At 39.1% G+C, this 18,882-nt stretch overlaps 1 long non-coding RNA gene across 13 annotated transcripts in view; it reads right to left on the bottom strand.

Moving 5' to 3' along the window:
* Positions 1 to 18,882, bottom strand: part of LOC148216712 (uncharacterized) — a 134,119-nt gene extending 115,237 nt beyond the window's left edge. For 12 of the 13 annotated variants that reach the window (XR_015794870.1, XR_015794875.1, XR_015794866.1 and 9 more), the window contains exon 1: positions 18,844 to 18,882. This is a non-coding gene — a long non-coding RNA (uncharacterized LOC148216712). The other variant, XR_015794877.1, reaches the window with a different exon arrangement.

The raw sequence follows: 18,882 nt of genomic DNA, 5'->3' as shown, positions 1-18,882 counted from the left end.
TACAGAGAAATAAATGAGACCAGGAGAAAAATGGTTTCATGAATATTCTTAAAGGAAATGCAAAACTCCTTACTTTTCAGCAATAAAACTACTGGGTGAAAGCATTTAAAAGAACAAATACCTCAAAAGATGGATTGCATTGGATATGCTATCTTGTCACTTGTTTTTTAAGAATATGATCCCTGTGCTGTGGTAAGGAGAGGGCCCATTACTCCTGGTGGCATTGAGAGAGAGAGAGAGAGAGAGAGAGAGGACTAATTTGAAGAAGTTTTATTCCAATCAAGCTTTCTACATTTCTGATTACTCATTCACAAAACATTTAAAGAAATTCAGTCTATGGAAAAAAATCAGAAGGTAAGTTGACAAAGTTGATTTAGCCTAATGTGTGTTGCAAAATATCTCCTCTTGGACCATGATATCTTGCACTTAAATAAGCGGGTTTGATTTTAAAAAGACATTTCCACATCCTAACAATGGGAAAAGCAATCCAAAGGTGAAAAGGTCATGCTAAACCCTAGAAACATAGATGTGCTTTGTGTAGAAGTTTTCCCTGTTGATTTTGTTTCTAAATAAATGTTTAAAGGTCCTTTCTGAATGAACTAGATAGAACCTTAATTCATTCTCAATTGTTGCAAAATACCTCAGCATGAGAAGCATTCCTCCAGGAAGACATCTGGACAAGCTGCTTTATCAGATCAAGTTTATCAACACTCCTGCCAACCTAGTCAAAGCTAATAAACTAATCAAACTAAGGGTAATACTTTTTAACTTTGCTTTTTCATTTCTCCACAAACTCATAATTCCAAGTGGTCTTTCTGTTTTGGTGTACTAAACCCAACCATGTTCTGCTTCAGCTTTTGCTTCCTTTCTTGTTAGTTCTATAACTATATTCTTGCAAGACCAGCAGTTGGGTTTTCAGCCACCTTCTTATCTTCATCTTCTAGCCAAGCAGCTAGACAGTCCCAGAACCCCAAAATGATGCAATCTTCCCTTCCCCCTTTCCAAGAAAGCCAAAGAGGCTACAGGTTAGAGAAATAAACTAGAAATGTGTACTTCCATTGAAGCTTTTGAAGATCCATTGAAATAAAAGTGAAATGCTCCTGTTTTCCCCAGATTGATATCTATCTATCTATCTATCTATCTATCTATCTATCTATCTATCTATCTATCTATCTATCTATCTATACTGTATATTGATATATATTTCAAATTTGGTCACCGCCCATCTCACTAGGAAGTGATTCTGGGCGGTTTACAGTAAAAACAAAAAATAAGTATTAATTAAAATACAGTAAAAATAGTATAAAAATACAATAACAATTCAATAAATACCCCCCCCCCCAAGGCCCAGCTTCTGTGCCTCTCATTTGGAGGAGTGAGCAGGATTGCTAGGATAAAACTGAGAAGAAATTTCAAAAGGGCTACAGGGCAAACACATTATTGTTGTGAGGTCCCAGTCAAGGAAGGTAGGAAAAAGAATCTCAGAGCCTCGCACACCTGAAGTCAACCTTTTTGAACCCTTGCTATTATTCTGTACCACTGCTTTCCACCTACAGTATTCTCCTGCCTGTCCAACAAGACCCACAAGAAATGTTATCTTTTCCCCTTCTCTTCCATCTGCAGGGAGAATTTCTGCCTAAAAATTAGAGCATCTTCATGTGTTACTATAGCACAAGGTGGGCAACTTGAGCCCTGGGGCCATATGCAGTCCTCAAGTCCTGATCCTTCATTTTGAAGTACTAAATAGTTAAAATTAAATGCCACCCAGAGTCACCTTGTGTGAGATGGGTGGCTATATAAATATGATAAATAAATAAATAAACAGACAGACAGACAGACAGACAAAAATGGTAATGAAAGACCTAAAATAAGCCTTGGATATTTTTTTCATTTTAAAAAAATTGGGGGGAGGGGACACAAGCGTTTATTTCTCTCCTGAAATCCAGGGAGAAAATCCTTGGCCCAGCCAGATATGTGACATCCTCACACCCTCTTTGAAGTGTTGTCCTACCTCTTGTGACTCTCCCAAAACATATTCAGTGCCATTCCCAGCCACCCCTTCCTAGCAAAATAAGTGTCCCTTCTTTACAGGGCAGTTTTGCACTCCAGTTGCACTCCAGAGCACTTCTTCACTCCAGTTCCACCTAAATAAAAGAACTACATTAGTGACCAATATAACTGCTTCCTAAGCTCACATTGTCCTCATTGAGATCATACCCAAACATCACCTCATGCAGGTTCAGAACATTTTCCACTTTGCATTTCACATTAAATGTTACTGAATGGCTTTTTACTTCAGGACTCTCTCGAAATGTTAGTTAATGAATTCCTTTGTGCAGCTGCATTTTAGCACTGTGAAGCTTGCCACCATTTATTTGTTTATTTATTTATTGTCCACATTTCTACCCTGTTGCAATCCAGAAACTCTCAGCATCTTACATAGAATTATGTACAGCAGTTTCCACCATCTAAGACACTCTGTTGGCTTGAGACATCAAACTTATTTGTCAATGTCAAAAGGTGTGTGTGAGGGGGGAGGGGGGGAGATGAAATTTAATGGGAAAAGTCAGCCATGAATCTGTCTTTCATTTAAATATATAACATATGTGACAGTAGTGCAAGAACACTAGAAGCTAATGAGATTAAGACAACACAGTCTTAGGTGAAGATATGTCATGATTCAGCTAGGCTGAAGACAGCATTTTATTCTGCTCAGAAAGTTCCCACTGGTTGCAAGGGAGAAGGCAATCTCCAGCTGGGTCTAGATCATCAGATCCTTTGCTCCTTTGCTCCTCAGCTGCCCAGTGGGCTTTTCTTTCTCTCTTGGGAAGTGATGGGTTCAACAGGAAACTTGGATGTGAAAAAATTGGATTGTCTGGCTCCTCAAAACAGAATAGTCCTGAAGGAGAATATTCAAGGACTAGAGAGGAAGGGTGTGTGACCACAGTTGTTTGAAGTGGTCAATAAGTAGGTACTGGGTTGATCCCATCCTCTGCAGCCTCAGCACCAACAGCAGTCCATATCACATTTTTCAAACTGATGGGGATTGCATTTGTCTTAAGGGGGAAAGCATCACTTTAAGGCCAAAACAGTTAAGATTGATTTAAGGCTGTCTTAGATACAGGTTAGGGGTGAGATGAAGGTGATGTCAAGGGATACTGCAGAAGAGAAGAGGGTGCCAGGGCATGGTTGACCCATATTTAAATGTAAGCAGGGAAATATTCCAGGTCATAAAGAAATACAAGAAGTTTCCACTTTGTGTATGCTTACAGAGATATTGTAGAACATCGGACCCTCCTGCCCCCCCAGTGTGTCTGTGTGCATGTGTGTGTAGAGCTTCTACATACTCTTAACGAACCATGTGTCTGTCTGTGGGTAGAATAACAAATATGCTGACTTTGTTTATGACAAGTCTGACTTTATCTCTGTGAAAAAGCATCATACTGGCATCAGCAGCACATACTGAGATAATTATGGCTCAGAACACAAAAAAGGAAGGACCATTAATTTGAGAAAAATTTTTATGGAAGAGCACAAGGATTTTTTTTTTTAATGGTGCTCTTGAGAAGTCAAAACACATTTATAGGAACTAATACAAGGAAATTAGTTACCAGTGAATCCAATTACTTATGAGTCAGGAAAGATATTAGGGGGCTTTTCAAAAAGCTTCCTTCATTTTTTAAAAGCGTACTCGATCTCCCTCAGCCTCTTTTAAGGTAGAGATAGCTAGGATGAGGAATGGACAACACAATAGCCTTCCGATTATCCTGCAAATAGCGGTGCTGTTCCAGTGCAGAAAGTGTCTATTCAGGCTAAAAATAAAAACATGCCATTATTGCTCAAGTGTCAAATTCTTACCTTTCCACTTGCTTTTAATGGATGTCAGGCTTGGTGTGACATCAAAGAGTGACCATATACTTGTCTATGGGATGGTGTGGCTTCTGATCACTGGGTTTTGAGGGGTGTTAGAAAAGTTGGCATAGGAGATTGGCAAGCTGGGAAAGAATATTGATTATTGCCTTCAGTGAGATGCCAAGTTATACAGAACACAATGACAAACTTGGTGTCTTCTGGGTAGGACTTGGACTAATTACCAGTGATATGCCTTTGTTTCATGACTTAGCTTTGAAGCCTCTGACTTTCTGAAGTTTCTGAAAAGTTGGCAAGCTTATCCCCACCCTCCCACACACAAAGGATTCTCTTAATATTGACAGGCTTCCTTGGGTTCAGGCTGGGGCTTGCTAGCAATGCTCTGTGTTAGTGTTATCCCTATGATGTTGTCCAGATAAGAAGACTAGAACTATAATCTTTTGAGCGAGACCATATCAGAGTATTGCAAGTCTGACAGTATTTTCTGTTGCTCACCCGCAACCCTCTTATATGAAAGGGAGGAGCCAGTCTGAATCTCTTCCTAACACTCTCCCTTTGCCAAAAGAAGAGAATATATGTAGCTCAGGGTTGAACTGTGGAGTCCTTGGGGTTTTCTGAGCTTGGTTGTTTTCAGCAGCCAAGAAAAAACCAAGCTCAGAGAACCCCAAGGACTCCGCTCTCTCTTTGTCCCATGCTTCTCCACCTGTGGTTGTTTGAACAGTCTAGATAGTTTCACCAAGGTCCTCTCCCTGGCTTCCTACAGTTAGCTGGTTAACAGAGGCAGCAGCAGCAGCAGGCTGGCATGGGAAGATACAATTTGTGGCAGGCTGTGTGGAAGGGGCTGCTTTGTATTGCACCATATTCTCTTTTGTGGACCAAAAAAATGTGGGAGAAGGTTACTAACTGCTTGAAATCAGTGCCATTAGGAATTCCTCACCCTTCATCTTTCTGTGGCTTTGAACTATTCTCTATGACACTGTTGACTTCACTTATTCCCAAATAGGCATAGTTTGGGTCTGGAAACAACTAAGCTCTATTGACTTATGTGTCTTATATGACATATATTTCTAATGTTATGACTGATCCAGTTATCCTCTCTCTCGTATCCGGTTTCTGGAAGAATAGATAGATACTGTTTCTTGGTAAGGAGCTGAATTTGAGAATTAATGTTTGAGCTACATTCCTGGAAAAATACTAGTGCTTAATTTGTCCCTGGTATAGGGGCTTCGTTCCACATTAATGCAACTCAGAATGCTGATGACTGCACAGATAATTATGAAACTAGATTATTATAGAGTAAATGCATTATATTAGTTTGCATGGTAACAATGGTGTGGTAATCATGGAGATTTGATCATTTATAAATTAAATTTAGTTACTCTGCCCATTTTTATAAATTTTCAGTTATATTAGAGGGTTCTGATTTGGAATTATGGCTTTTTTTCTCTATTTCATTCTAAGAAATTACTAAGGCATGTTCTACTACACATACAGATTTATTTACAAAACAATCCTCTGGTGCTTCAATATGTCTTCTGAAAATAACAGCAGTTTCAGTTCCTCCATCAATATATCAGCTGGCTTCCTTCCACTAACCTCTTCTTATTCTCACTGCTACATTTGTTTTCACTGAATGCTTCTATTTCCTTTTATGCAAATTTGAAATGCAATTCAAAGCATGCTTAGATGGATGTAAATTCCACCAAGTTCAGAAAAATAATGTAACAGGAAATTGTTCTAGTACTGCTGTTCTCCCATTATCCAGCTAGAACCTTAAATTTATAGCAAATGTAAAATGAAATATATATATAAATTAAAATTTTAAATGAGCATTTTCTGCTTAGAAAAAAAATTCTAAATTACTACAGTATAATTCCACTCAACTGTAAGAATATAAGAAGAGCACAGCCTAAGGAGGAACTGATGAAGTTCAATATTTTGTATGGCTTAAGACATACCTCTGAGAAGACATAACCCCCCTTCCTTTAAAGCTGAAGAATCCAAAAAGTATTCATGACTAAATGGTAGTGATAAAACTGCCTGTATTCTGCATGTCTAATGCCTTATAAAAACCAGTCAAGGCAGGAGTCAAGAAAATTACTGTTAGGCGTCACACTTGAGCTTAGCAATAAATCACTAACTTTCCGAAATTTCACCCTTAGCTCAACTTCTCAGCTAGACTTGGCAGAAGGCTCAGAGAAATGCTTTGGCTAAATTACTTTTCTTTTTTTTACAGACAAGAATGAAGCCATGCACACAACTGTTAATTGCCCACTGCAGTGCAGAAATGCTTGGGACTGTTACATACAGTATGCTCAGGAAATCAAACTTGAGAATTCTTCTCCTGCCCTTAAAAAAATCCCTGTTATTAAGATGATGCCCCTAAAAGGCTATACTTCTTTGATAGTGTTGGATTGGGGATGGGGAAGAATCCATATGAATTCCTTTAAGAAAATAAAAAAGCTCAAATATAGGACAGCCAATTTGGTGTAGTGGTTAAGACCCCAGGCTAGAAATAGGGAGACTGTGAGCTCTAGTCCCGCCTTAGGCATGAAAGCCAGCTGGATGACCTTGGGCCAGTCATCTCTCTCAGCCCTAGGAAGCAAGCAATGGCAAACCACTTCTAAACTCTTGCCAAGAAATAAGGATTTGTCTAGGACATCGCCAGGAGTCAATACGGACTCAAAGGTGCACACACAGACACAAGTATACCAGCACAGCAGATCAAATCATATATATCAGCAAGGAAGAAATAGTCCTTGTGTACAATGGCAACTTTTCTTGAGCAGATAATGGAGTTTTGCTGACTCCTAGCTGCATGTGCTCAACTTTCAAGGTCTCTCTTGTGCAGGATGAGGCAGAGGAAGAAATGAAAGAGCATACAGTATTAGTTTCTTCCCATCTTGCCCAGATACTGGTGAAAGGCTTTATCTACAGTTAGCTGGATTGTTAGATGACGTCTGGCACTGTGTTAATCCTAAACCATCCCTAGGTGATGATTTTCCTCATGTATCAATGAAAATAGGAGTGAGCAATCAGGAAGTCAGATTGGGCTCAGCAGGAAATCACTTAGCTCCCAACCCTTAGCTCAGCTTGTCCGACTGACTTTTCCAGAAAATTCACAAACATGGCTTGGCTAGATTAGAAATGTTACTGCAGAACACTTGAATGAAGCCATATATATAACAGTTGGATGTCAGGGACTTTTAAATCATCATCATCATCATCATCATCATCATCATCATCATCATCATCATCATCATTATTTAAATGATATGCTGCCCTATTCCTAATGACTCTGGGCAGTTCACAACAGTCAGACAAAGAAATTACAATAAATTCAATAAAAGATCAAAGAGAGCAAGCACAACAGACCAGATGGAATGAAGCCAGGGGTCTCCCTCTCCCTCACCAAAAGCCTGGGTGAACAGCCAGGTTTTCACAGCTCTTATGAACAATAACAGAGTGGGGGCCATCTGGATCTCAGTGGGAACCTCATTCCAGAGGGCAGGTGCTACTACAGAGAAGGCGGACTTCTGGGGTCCCAATAGATGGCATTATTTAATCAAAAGAACCCAGAGTGTACCAACCCTGCAGGATTGAATCAGCTGGGCAGATGCTATGGAAGTCAGGCAATCCCTCAAGTAACCAGGCCCCATGCCATGTAGGGCTTTATAGGTAACAACCAGCACCATGAATCACACCCAGAAGCAAACTGTCAACCAATGCAGCTCATGAAACAGAGGCATTACATGGCCACACCAAGGCATGCCCATCATTGCTCATGCTGCTGCATTCTGGACCACTGGAAGCTTCTGAGTGCCTTCAAGGGCAGCCCAATGTAGAGTGTGTTGCAATTATTATTACAGGTAGTCCTCGTTTAGCGACCATAATTGGGACTGGCAACTTGGTTATTAAGCAAAGCAGTTGCTAAATGAAACTGTGACTGTGCTTATGATCTTACTTCAGCTTTGCTTTGCTTTACAGATCTGTGAAGAACATAAATGTGAGGACTGGTTGCAAAGTTACTTTTTCATCACTGTTGTAACTGCAGTTGGTCACTGTCTGTCACTAAACGAGGACTGAATGTATACGTTTTAAACATGAAGACTTTTCTTCCTGCCTTCTGAATTAACAGATACTTGGTGGGCCATTTGGTGGCCATAATGGGTGGTTGTGGTCTGTTTACATAATTTCCAACTCCAGCTGGTTCTCATTTTATTTGAAATGAGTGATCTGACACAATTCGATCTAGCTTTTCATACTCTATTTCCATGTAGATATGTTTATATATGTATATGTTTGATACATATCAAAGGAAAGGTGGATTCCTGTATCTTTTAAGAGTTATAAATTGAGCACTGAATGTCCTAGTGTACTCTGAGTGCTCCTAAATAGGCGTATTGCCTTCTCTTAATGTTTGTATTTATTTTTCTTCATTTAAGTCAGAAATAAAACTATACTTGTGCAACGTGATGACTAAATTTTATCTGAGAAAACCCTGCAAGGCTGCATTTCCTGTCTTTGAATTGCGATCCTCATAAGCACCACAACATACTCCAAATACTAGCACATCACTTGAAATGAGCAAATAAATCTCCAGCAGTCAAATTAATGAGAATGGCTGAGCAAATCTTAGCCTCTTCAACTTCACTCCATCTCTTCTCCAAGACATAACATATGAGATTTAAATTATTTCTGAAATAAGGATAAATTCTAGCCATTGACTGGACATGGATATATACTAGTCTGAAAGCCTAGGGACTTGCTAAATACCCTGCAAGTTGGTCAGATCATATTTCTGATGATAGATTCAGTTATCATTCTGTGGGACAAGAAGAGAGGCCAGTTTCCTTAATAAACTGTTGCTCAGCTGACAATGTGTGGATAGAGACTCCTCTAGTTACATCTTCTTCTGAGGTCATCTGAACTCCATCAGCTGTCATTTCCAATTTTTATTTAAGGCCAGGATCACCTGCCAATTATTTTAAATTCTGCTTCTTTCCTGTGCAAGCTAAGGAAAAAGTGACCATCCATTGTTTGATTTTCTCTAGTCCGCTATTTTCCCACCTGCAAGAGGCACAAAATGAAGCCAATGGCCATGCTGAGATCTGCAGCACATGGATGGAGAGTATGAAGATGTTGCTCTGATGCCTTTTCTGTAGTTTTTATCCATCAGAAGATTTCAGGGCACTCGGGGAAAAACTCCCAATCAGAAGCTATATTTCTAATTGAAATTGGGTTGGGGGTGGGGGTCAATGAGATTTTTATTCTTTCAACACATGCATTAGAGATTTTGAAGAAAGCAGAGAAAAGAAATACTGTGAAGTGCTGAAAAAGGTGGATGTTAAGGGAAGTGCTGTATTTTCCATAATAGAGGTACTCTGCCACAGGACAAGAAGAAATTCAACAACATAGCTTTTTTGATTCTGGAAATGATATACAGTATACGTTTTCATCAGTTCAGTGTCTGCCTGACAAATACGTAGCTGGTAAAATTTCAGAATTTCAATCAGAAAAAGGCAGATCCTGAACAGTTCCATTTGTTTCAGGATCTTTGCATTTTTATACATATCTATTAGAACTCCACTGAGCTCTGCAGAACTTCCAATTTAGCATTTAGGTTTGTAGTGGATTGTACAGTGTTTGCTGTCAAGGTATTATCTTAAATATGAATAGAGCAAGTCCCGGTTCCATCTTTCACCACTATTCCCCACCAAAGACATTTTAAGTTATTGAATGAAATCACCCACTTCATAAAACATATTTGCTAATTACTCTTACAATCTTCTTTGATTAAACTAGTTTACCTTGTCATAGAGGGAGAGAGGATAACTAGCTCAGAATTTCTTCTCATTTTCTAGTAATCTCTTTGTAAAACTGGTTATCTGAAACAAAGCTGATCAGCCATCAGTAAGCATGGTTTCAGTCCCACTGAGTTCCACTTCTGGTCTTGTTCCTCATATACTTGCATAGGCTTCTACTGTAAAACACATATGTACCTTCCCAGGGAAATTATTAAGGCATTGAATCACATTTTAAATATTTTTCATTTCATGCATAATATTGTGCCATCAATTATTCCTGATGTTTCCTCATAAATACATTATGCATGGTATTGCAGGGCTAATAATTACTTCATATTCTACACCAGCCTTCTCAAACTTGGTAGCCTTCAGGTGCATTGAAGTATAATCATTCACAGATGTAAATCTGATACAGAATACTAATGACTAAGGCTACACAATACTGCTGACTTCAGATGAATTTTCTCTAAAGAATTTTCAGAGCAACATTAGTCTGCAAATTAAAAGTTGCTATTGGGGGAACAAGAAAGGGCATGACAAAGCAGTATTCAGTATTTTTCTGGAAATTATTTTTATGCAACATTTTTTTTTTAAGTTTCTCTCCAAGGAATTCCAGGCCTTATTTTCTATGCAAATCTTCATTGTGTTGACTGAATGAAGCTTTGACCATTTAATGTATTAAATTTAATTCTTCACTTACAGAAGGTCTTTTATCCTAACTGAATCACACTTTCAAATCAATCAGATGTTTACATCCAAATCAATGAACTGAGCCAAATTGATTATTGATTTTATATTTCAGATTGATTTAACAATTGAGACTGAACAGATTTAAGAAAGTGGATTGATCCAATATACACAGACTTTTTTCTCTTTAGGAAAGCTATTTTCATGCTACGTAGATGTGTGTGTGTGTGTGTGTAAAACATTATTCAGATGTAATTCAAACTGATCTCTCAGCACATCATTCAGTCATGCATCAATATTCTATAAATGCTTATAGTGGTAAATCCCACTGAATTCCCAAAATTGTCTTACATTTAAATACTATACTATACATACTTAGCTACAAATGAATCCATCTGTTACTGCTAATTATGGTGTGGAATTTGCTCAAATAATGTTGAGACAGAATTTGGCAGCAATGAACTCCTAATCATGATTCACACTGATTTCAGCACACTGATTCAGCAGAGCGAAATTCTTCAGTATTTTTAAATACCAGTTTTCATTCAGTTTGAACAAGAATTTGCTTTGGAATTTCTTTCAGTGGAGAATTTTAATGAAATTTGAATGAGTGGAGTGGAGCATTCTTGTGCTTGTTTCATTTTGAGATAGCCAAAGGATGTCTACAAATATTTTGCCTTTCATTGTCCAGTTCTCTTTCCAATAGTCTGCAGCCTTCTGGACTTTCCGCTCTTCAGTTCAATTCCCAGGGAGGGGTCATGGGGAAATTCCTTCCTCTGGGTCTCTCCCCACCCTCCCATAATAGTGCTACTGTCAGACGTCCTGCCTTGCTGGAGAGTATCCACTTCCCTTGGAGAAATTGAGAGACATCATTCCCCCCCGCCCCCAGTTTCTCTGCCTATAAATTGAGTGGGGAATTTTGAAAGTCCATTTGTGCCCACCTCTAGTTCATAACTTCCAGCCTGGACAGGCCTGCCATTAGATGATGGAAGCAGCATGTGTGGCCATAAACCTCCAGTTCTTGCCATTTTCTCTTGCTTTTATAATGAGCAACAATTTGCAATCTAGAAGGCTCTCAGCGTGTACCAGCTCTCTACCATTCTATTATGGCTTCATGCCTGACCAACCAGATCAGCAAGGGTTCTGTTTAATGGATTATAACAGCACCACATGACCTGATTGGCTTCAGCACTCCTCCCCTCCTTATCCCCAACCACAACATTCCAAGGAAACCCTAGAAAAACATCATGGTGCATAGTAGAAAGAAACAACTGGCTTTTACAGATAAAGCAAAATTGACATAAGGACCATACAGTGTACGTTTCCTGGGAAATATTGATGAAGATCTGCTTTGCCCTTTCCTTTGGCCCAGCTTCTAATTCTTGCTGCTGTGATCTTGGGTAACTTTACTGCCAGCTTATTCTGGAATATGATTCCTTGAAGCTATTCATATTTCATCTTGAAACTCACACTGCATGCTCTACAGCTTTGACTTATGAACTGAAAATTGCAGCTATTTGGATGAACTCTAAAGAAGGCCCTCTAACATTTTTTGCTGCTGTGTTTAGCATTCTTACTGCATGGGACCAGAAATAGGAAAGGAACAGAACTGCTTCCCATTGGTCTTCTGACTAATGGAAGTAGCTGTGGACTTCACTGTATTTGTTTCATAGCCATAGAATGATGGGAAGAGAAAATACATTGAGAGTTTGACATGGTGTTCACAGGATGACTTTGGACCAGTCACCCTCTCTTGATCCAACTTATCTCAGAAAGTGTTTTGGTAACAAAATGAAGGGAGAGGGGAGCTCATATATCACGCACCTTAACCCTGAGATAAGCAGGATATATTGAAATCATCATCATCATCATCACATCCTGGAAATAAATCCCTTTGCCTAGAATTTTAACTAACAATGCAAGTTTAATGGATGATGTTCATCCCAAACAAAGATGATAGAAAACCTGGCATGTAATTTTCAAAAACAAGTCATTGGTTTCCATTTGACTTCTGCCATGAGGGCCTGGCTTTTATTGTGCATCTGCACCACATAATTGACAGAAGGGCTAGTTAACTCAACATATCTATCTAGGGAACAAAAGCATTTTGGATGCCAAGCATGTTCCAAAGCTAGCATTTATTTTGGTCTCAACACAATCCTTTGTCTGGGTATCAAAAGGAGAAGTGAGAGTGAAGAGAGATGCCAGGCTGTCTCTGAAAGATGTACTTGTGGAGTGCTTAGAGATGACAGGGGAAATGTTTGAGCTGTGTATGGGCTCCCACTGCAGTTTTTGTGGCCCTGTGCATTCCTGTCATTTTGAACTAGTCAGATCAGACATCACATTTCCCTGGGAATCCACATTCCCCAAGTGATTGTGGTGAAGTCCTGGATCTTTGCCACTCAACACAGTTTATTCTTGGCAAAGATGATAAAAGCACTTGTGCCAAATGATGAGGAAGTTAACAATTGGGTCTCCTTTCCTTTTTTTGATCTACTAAATCCTGCCAAGTTCACATTGCAGAAAAATGGAGGTGGGAATGAGTTGGGAACTCACCTTTAGCCGAGTTAATTTCATGTTTCACATTCATGCCCCAGTAAATAAAAGCAATGGTACAATGTTGCAAAGCCTAAATGGGAGGTTCAGTCCAGTCCAATTTACATTTATCTGACAGCAATCCTTTAGACTGTCAGGTATAAAAGAGTATATTTTAAGGAGTTTTCTCCTGTTCGGTGCATAAAATTGGTAATCCAATCCTGAAACATACAAATGTTTCATTACAGTAATTGCAACTGTAATATTTCTGATTGTTTTAAGATATCAACATTAAATCATTGTTCATTTTAAGGAAAGCACAATAATCCTTACTTTTCCCCTCATTATATTTCAAAACTCTCAAAATGTATTTTTTTCCCCTTGCTATCTACTGTATATACCTGGTATATAGATGTGTGTAGGGGAGAAATCCTTGATTCTTATTCAGAAGAAAACTTAGAATTTACTACTGTTTCATGATCCTTTCATTCTATTTCCTCTCTTCTCCTATTTTTGCTTTTGTTTTGATCTTTCTAAAGTATGATTTAATATTCATATGTCTGCCATAATTTTCTGGTGAAGTGGAAAGTGGTGTTGCTTTAATAGAAAAGTAAATACCCATGTATATTATAGAATGTCACTTTTGATTTCACTTAGTTTTGCCAAACATGACTTTGCTTGTAGAAATAATTTAATATTGAGATTGAGCCTCAATTTGATGATGCAATAAAATATCAGACCTATTACATTTTTTCTAACAAATTTACGTAAGATCTATGAATGATCTGGAATCAGAGAACATCTTAGCATCATTGATTGCAAAGTAGTTATTGTAATTAATGTTGATTTTGAAAATGAACCTGACTTTCTAAATATGCCATAAATTAAATTATCCACAGAATTTCATAAGAAGCTACATTATTTTTTATTATACATTTCATATAATATAAAAATTCAAGTATATATTATAATCTTTTCTTACAAGGGTTTGGGATTAAGACTGAATTGTGTATTATGGGGATGTGGGAAAATGCCTAGTCTTTTATTAATGCATATGTATTTTTCTTGAATGCTGTAAAAATATATAATTTAAGAAAATTGTCCTATCCATAAATTGATTACTTTGCTATCGGTGATCCATTTTTGGTAAAGATCTCTCATATGACTAGTCTAGGAATAATTGAATTGAATAATTGAAACAATAAGTTATAATATTCTACATCATCCCTAGTACCAGGCAAGCATATAACACATCAGGGTCAAGAAAAATCTTCCTCAAGAGTCTTCAAAGTGTAACTCTTCACCATTTTTAAAAGTTACATATTGAAGATTTTTGAGGAAAATGGTTTATATTCCCTAAAGTAAAATTAAGAAGTCGTCTTTTAACTGCAAATTCTATATCCCAAGCTAACTACTTTCCTCCCCACAGTAAGAAACTGTTCTGAGGATACATAAAGAGTATCCACTTCCCATTTGTTGGTGCCTAAAAGTAATAAATATGCTCCATATCCTCTATAGTGGTGGAGATGAACTGTTGATATGAACTAAGGCTTGCTAGCTTTTATTTCAAACCACTGGCATGCAGGATTATAGATGGAAAAGCTTTGGTTCCCAGTACAGAAATTATGTTTAGTATTGACTTGAGACAGCAAAAATGTAAGATCTCAGAGTAAGTACTGAAGAAGACTGTTGGATACATGAGAAAATGGAGGTGTGACTTGTATTTCTGGTCTCATTTTTTGTCCCTAACATTTGCAAACAGAGTTTGTGCCAAGCATAAGCTTCCTTAAGGGAGAAGAGAAAAATGCTTTTGTTTTAAAATGTAGCAAAAGAAACAAATTAGGAATGTATCACAAAAATTAGAATTTGCAACTTCTGGAACATGGTTTGGAACTTAACCCTACACCTATTTTCCCTATATGAACAAAAACATCTATAGAATGAATAGAAAGAATAGAAAATGTTAATTGACATCAGTCAGTGTTTTTTGAAAATTGTGTTCATAGTCGTTGATTATTATAGATGTAGACCTTGACTGTTTTGTCCCTTTGGACATTATCCATCCCTTTGTTAGGATATACATTGTGGAATTTATTCTACATGTCTTCTCATTTGGGGCATTTTATGGATAAAGAAGATCAATATTGAAATATTGGAGCAGGACAAGAAGAAGCTTGAGGCTATATTTGGTGACTCTGCTGATTTTAAGCATCAGCAAAATATGTTGTATAATACCTCCTAAAACTTATCAGAGAAATATTGACTAAAAATCATGAACCAAAATGTTTGTGGACCTTAGTAAAATCTAGTGCCCAAGATCATTTTGGTGAATTCATGCACTACTGACAAGGTCTACATTTATACCTTTTCATCTGTCTGTGAGCTAGCAGGAAATTAAATGCAAAAGCTACATAGGCATAGATTTTGCTGTCCCATATCCAGCAATATGCTTCTGTTGTTGCTTCCACTCTCATTTCCCATGCAAAGAAAGTTGCCCTCCCCTTTTCTGTGCCCCCCACTCAACATCACCAGTCACTGGAAAATCATAAATCAGTCCTCACAGTGATGTGATTAGTGATGGTTTTGTGAGATGGAAAGACTCATGGGTTCAGCCATCAGAGTTCTCCTGGCAGAACCTATCCCATCCTCTTTACCTGTCAGGTGAAAGGGAGAGGAGGGAAGGTACATTACCTGCCAAGTCTCTGACTAAATCCCAGCTCAGAGATCAGCCCAATTTCCCAAGAGCCTAAACAACAGCTGACAGGCAGGCACTGAGGTGTGGGTTGCACAAGCATCTCTCTCTCTCTTTCTGCTGCTTCAGGGTGCAACCCCAACTGTTTAAAGTGGTTTGGGCTACTTTTGAACCCAGGTTTACTAATGCCATGTTCAAAGCTGTCAGACAGTTGGGAGCTGGAGTGCACTGAAGTGGCAGAGGTGGTTTTATCTTTCCCGCTCCACTATACAATCCCCTCCATCACCATCATTGATCACCTGCTATTTGGAGCAATCCAGGTCCCTGAGATGGGTATAATGTCAGAGATTTGTCATGTACAGGAGGACTCTCCTGTTGCCCAAAGCAGAGTGACCCTGGTAGACAGTTTCAGGAGACCAGAGGAGAGGGCCTTCCCTCCACCAACCTCAAGTGGCCAAGAGGTGCCAGGAGATCCCAATGCCCAAGGTGTCAGTGCTGACAAAATGGTCAGTGAGTGCCTTAGATGGTTTCCATGGGAAAACTACCATGACTTTCTGGCTTAGGTAAAGACTGAGGTCCAAATGAAAGCAAAATTGTGGGATGTGGCATAAAAAAGACACTGCTGCAAATGTGAGTGCAGAGATTAGGTGCAGGTGGAAGGTGTAGATGGAAAGGCCCATACAGTGAGCTGCACATCCTTACTGAGAACTCTGTATATCGCATTTAAGGATAAATAACAAATGGCTTGGATTCTTCCCCAGCTGAGCAAATTCTGGATGGGGAGACATCTTTTGTCAATTCTCACTTCCCCCTACAGGTTCTGGCATTCTCCAAAACTCTGCTACCAAGATTAAGTGGAGAACTGGATATGACTCAAGAATCCAATCCTTCCTTAACACCCCTTGATATCTAGAAAGCAGGATGAAATCTAGCCCTCCAAAATTCCCCTCCTTCCACAGATGTAGCTTTCTCCAAAGGAAAAGGATCAGAGGTAGTTGTTTTCCGTTTATGATTTTCCCACTTGTACCTACTCATGGCAATTTTGTTTCTGCTGTTCCCATGAAGTTGCCTTCAGCTCATCCCCAGCTGATAAGTGAGAGTGGCTTAAGTAATTTATTTATTTGTTTGTTTGTTTCTACAGCTGTATCAGTGTTAAGGAAGGGTTTTCCCCTTATTCTGATTCCAAAAACAGTTTCAAGTTATGTAACATTTGTCATCCTTCATCATCCATTATCTTGGAGGCAAAATCAGATGACCAGCAGCGCTCAGTTTAGGCATTTAGAAAAGAGTAGAGGTTTGCCCAAAATGGAAAATGTGTGTTGCTCCACGCAAAAGCAAACACACTGTGCTCTATGACTTCTGTTCCTCCATTCTGGGCCACCCAGTATCTGGAGCAGTGACCGAAATTGCTGCTCTGATTTTCATCAATCTGAAATCCAAAGCAGTCCTAGAGTATCATAGCAAATAGCAGGATTTTGAAGTTGCAGAGATCTGGGGATCCTTTAGATGGCAGTAAAGAAATATGGGGGGGGGGACTCTTTGCTGTCACCTAGGAAGATGAAGAGTCAGGTTCTTTAAATATGTACTTTTCCCCCCTTTGGAGCAGTCCAGCATTGGCTAGCTACCAAAAAAATCAGTTTCTATGAGACAGACAGATAGATGGACTGCCCTGGAAAACAACAGCAACAAGAAATTATTTCCTGCCTGCTCTGCATCCTAAATGTACATTGCATTTATCACTACTATTCTGCAGCACACACAACAAATGCTATAGTAATGCACATACCCTGCTCAGCAGAAAACCCAAACCAAGTGCTAAAGAAAAACTGACACTGCAGCAAACTATCAGACCAAGAAATTCAAGGATGCTTTTGCAGCAAAATGCCCCATCTTGTTTATAATAAAATATTGGGTTGGAAGGAGATCTCAGAGGTCATCTAGTGGAATACCCTGATCAGCCCAGCAATCCACTACTAAGACATCTGACAGGTGACCATCTAGCCTCTGTTTAAGCCCTTACGTTAACTCAACTCTGAGAGTGCAGTTCACTCCCACACACACCCTCATCCAGAGAATTTTGAATTTCTCAATGCAGGCTAAAGTCTCCATAAACAAGAAAATCCCACAAAGCATAGAGTGCAAGGATGAATAAAGAGGAAAAGAAATTAAGAATTCAAGGTTACTGTCTGAAGAAGAAGAGTAAATTATGTTGATGATGCCTTACTAAGTGCTAACTGAAACGGATGGCATCTCTGAATAATCTTTTCCAGCTGGAGCGCATGCCTTTCAGATTCTGCCCAGAAGAGACCACCCCCTCTGGATTCTGGATGCAGCAAAGCACATGGAGCACGCAGATTCTGCTTTGTGCAAAGATCTTTCAAAAGCATTTTTTCCATGCAGAGGGCAGCTTGCACATCTCCAGAAAAAAGAGTTTAGTGAGAAGAATGAATTCTTTTTAAAAGGCAACCTTGGTTTGACATTCCCCGCTTTTTACATTTCATTTCTCCCTTTCTGATTCCCAAAGAGCTGGATGGTGGTGGGAGTGACAAGATGGGAATGCTCCCTCTCCCTTGGGGTGCTGAAGAAGTCACACACGTGCTTTACAAAGTTTAAAAAACAGTGGGTGGCGGTATTTATTACAGGAAAAAATAACCCTTGCACAAGCCAGCAGTGCACTGATAGCAACAAAACCAACTTGTTTCAAGGTCACAGGATGCTGGCAACATTCCCAGCTCCAACTGCTGTCTCTTTAGGGGGCTATTGGGGTGTAACAGCTGCAGCTTGCAGGGTCTGTTTCACAGAGGGCCTTAATATTAAGTAGATTTCCACTTGAGTAGAATGCCACTCTCCAATCTGCTCTTCTTCTTCCTGTCAGGAATCCATTCACCTGGCACAGTAATCACAACACCAGTCAGAAATGCTTGCAGCTAGCCATGAGATGACATAAACTAACAAAATACATGTCAGCATATCACCAAGCAAGCTCCCCTCTTTCTTGCATCACAACACACATTTCATCCCATGCTTCCCTCCCCCCATCTGTTGATACTCACGACACCCATCTTTTTTCCTTCAGGCTTTCTATTTCTCTTCATTTCTTTTCCTTGCTTTCAGCTAAGCCTTATTTAAGGTCTAAATCAGCCTAGAGGTTGGTTGGCCCAACTGACTGAGAAAGAAGAACCTTTGGGCTTCCTACTATCTCCTCACTGGACCAGCCTCCAAGTAGTACATTACCCAAGCTCCTTTTCCTACCTTTAGCCCAGGCAGGATTTTCTTCTACTTCTTTACCAG

This window comes from Python bivittatus, unplaced genomic scaffold (assembly GCF_059951505.1).
Source record: "Python bivittatus isolate LINGU-HERP-01145 unplaced genomic scaffold, Pbiv_v1 ctg000080_np1212, whole genome shotgun sequence".
Taxonomy (NCBI): domain Eukaryota; kingdom Metazoa; phylum Chordata; class Lepidosauria; order Squamata; family Pythonidae; genus Python; species Python bivittatus.
The sequence above is the reverse complement of the archived record's forward strand: the minus strand, read 5'-3'. Positions and strand labels throughout refer to the sequence as shown.